Source organism: Brachycentrus maculatus, unplaced genomic scaffold (assembly GCF_059751285.1).
Source record: "Brachycentrus maculatus isolate JH-2025_06_01 unplaced genomic scaffold, ASM5975128v1 h1tg000057l, whole genome shotgun sequence".
Lineage (NCBI taxonomy): Eukaryota > Metazoa > Arthropoda > Insecta > Trichoptera > Brachycentridae > Brachycentrus > Brachycentrus maculatus.
The window spans coordinates 637,425-640,263 of record NW_028280811.1 but is presented as its reverse complement, the minus strand read 5'-3'; the positions used below and the strand labels follow the sequence as shown (position 1 = coordinate 640,263).

Here is a 2,839-nt window from a genome sequence, read left to right as displayed (position 1 = left end):
CTGAGAATCATCGAGCGAGATTCATACGCAATCTCGATAAGAGTACTAGCTCAGGAGCGCTTGACTGGAGGTAAAAATTATGTACCAAATGAGAAAGTATACCTTTTCTTACAGGGTAGCTGTTGGAAAAATGAGGCTCATTTGCCCAATGTTGTGGTCATATACAAAAATTGGAAACGTGCACAATTACCTTCAGGGTAGGATAATATTGAAGGGTCGTGGAGAATCTAGCGGGAAAAATCTATAACTAAAGTATCACCGGCCTTCAGACAAAACTACGTAAAAATAACATAATATTTTCATACACAAAAACAATAGAAAGTCACGATATAAAAAAAAACAAACTAAAAAAAAATCACGTTTTAAACAATATTTTTGTATGAAATAATACCACATTTTTCATTATTCCATTATATGGTGTATTGTGGTGATAGCTTTACTTACTAAAGCCTTTTGATATAGATTAATTACCCCTAAAAAGCGCTATTGTTTTCAATTCACTGAAAAACATTTTAATGTATATAGAAGATAGAAGCAGAGGATGACCGAAAAAAATTAAGCATGACCAATTATTTCAAATACTTGAATGTGATCAGATCAGGAGTCGAAATATAAGTAGTGGTGTGGCGTTCTGTTCTATCTATGCGGGTAAGCGGGATGATGACGGTCAGTCATATGAATTTATATTAAATGCAAAATAGATTGTAAAAATGTAGTTACTGTACTCTTATAGTAGAATGACAGTATGTAATTTTGTAGTTTCTGTTGCTATTGACATTTCATTTGGGTCCAAAAAAGTCAATGAAATCGAAAAAGCTTTAAATAGGCTCAGTCGAAACAATTTATAGAGCATATTGAGTTGAGTACCTTTTTTCTGTATTTTATGAGACATATTTTTTTCCTGAAAAACACTTATCGCTTTTGTTATCATGCCGTATTTTAGTTTTGTTTAGCATTTTGCTGAAAAGAAGATCATTTCTGTATAAAAAGCCTTTTAAATAAATTAGATTTTTTATAACTAAAAGATTTAACAAATGTTTTATGATGGAACTTTGATATTTGACGCTTAAACCTGTAAGGTATTCATTTTTCTGGAAGTTTTTTGCATTGAAAATAATATAAAAATAACGTTTAAACCAGTGTTCATCTATTCATTTATAAATAAATAATAATAAAAAACATCAAAAATAAGAAAAAAATTACAAAAAGAATCACGAAAAGAAAATTAAAAAATATTCTAAAACATGTTTTTTGAAAAACATGAAAAATGGATTTTTTATTATTAAAATATACCTCAAACAAGTATAAAATCTCTTTTTTAAATTATGGTGACATTTAAATACAAAAAAAAATGTTTGAAAACTAAATAATATTAAAGATTAAGTAATAATTCGCCTCTGTAGTGTAATGGTCAGCGCGTTCGGCTACCGTGCTGGAGGTCCCGGGTTCGATTCCCAGGGGAGTCAAATAAATATAAGTGATTTTTTAACTGTAATATTTATTCAATATTACCTGAAGCGGCGGGCTGATCACCTTTCCTTTATGTGTTAACGATCAAAATAACACTGCGTTTATATGAAGCAGTGCCCTATACACCATTAGGGTGCGGATAAGGGTTTTATTATTATTATTAATAATAATTCCGCCTTTATTTATATTTTGTTATGAAACAACGAGTGGTAAAATGTAAAATGTAGTATATTTTCCCATTTTACAAAATGTGGAGTACGTAGTACGTTAAGTCAGAATTAATATAATTGATGCGGTGCGGATTAACCTCTAGAGCACACTCTCATCTCCTGAGGATTTTATTACGTATATCCGAATGGATAAAGTGATATATCTTGTTACTCGAGTTCATTCCACTGACGTCGACGCGCGACGAACTAAACTTATGGACGATTTTATTTCTAATGTTGTAATCTAATGATGTTTTCGCATTGAAGTTTGTGAATATAAAAAAATAATATATGAAAAAAGTACCATGAAAGAAAAATTCTCTTTCGAACTTAGAAATAAAATTTTCTCAGAAGCAATGTTTAAAAACCTCATTTTGATAAAATTTTATTCTTACGATAAATATACCTTAGTTAAACTTGAAAAATAATATTATATTTATACTTTAAAGAGTATTATTTTTGGTACTAAAAATTATTAACTAGAAGTTTAAAAACAATATTGAATCATCAAATTTTCATTTTTATCTTTTTTCTTTCTTTATTAGCGGTCGTAGCCAATTTGTATTTAATATAATACATGTTGTTTACTTTATGATAAAATAATATGTTTTATATGATATAAAAATAAATAAAAATCTAGATTTACAGGGCGTGAGATTTATTTATCATAGGTAAATTAGGTCCGCCTCCGTAGTGTAATGGTCAGCACGCTCGGCTACTATTCTGGAGGTCCCGGGTTCGATTCCCGACGGGGGTAAAATAAATATATGTGATTCTTTCACTGTCATATTCATTCAATATTACCCTGGACTGGTACCTGTAGCGGAGGACTGATCACCTTTCCTTCATTTGTAAACGATCAAGATAACACTGCGTTTATATGACGCAGTGCCCTATGCGCCATTGGGGTGCGGATAAGGGTTTAAAAAAATAATAAAATTAATCTGTCTGGGAGTATGGACGTAAATAAACGTCAGTGCGAATTTTCCTTGAAGGAGTATCGACGTTAATGAACGTCGAAGTCCGTCTGTCAGTTAGTATGATGTAACTTGTATAGAAATAACATCTGTGGATATTTGTGTATAATTTTGTCATAATTGAAAAATATTTCGAATATTTGTTTAAAATTTTTTTTTTAACATAACGCTCACTCCTTTCAA

The 2,839-nt window shown here is 30.3% G+C and overlaps 1 non-coding gene across 1 annotated transcript; it reads left to right on the top strand.

The window, feature by feature from the left end:
- The first annotated feature begins 2,363 nt into the window (after positions 1 to 2,363).
- TRNAS-ACU (transfer RNA serine (anticodon ACU)) lies at positions 2,364 to 2,436 on the top strand. The gene has a single exon. It is a non-coding gene; the product is annotated as a tRNA-Ser (tRNA).
- Positions 2,437 to 2,839: the final 403 nt, after the last annotated feature.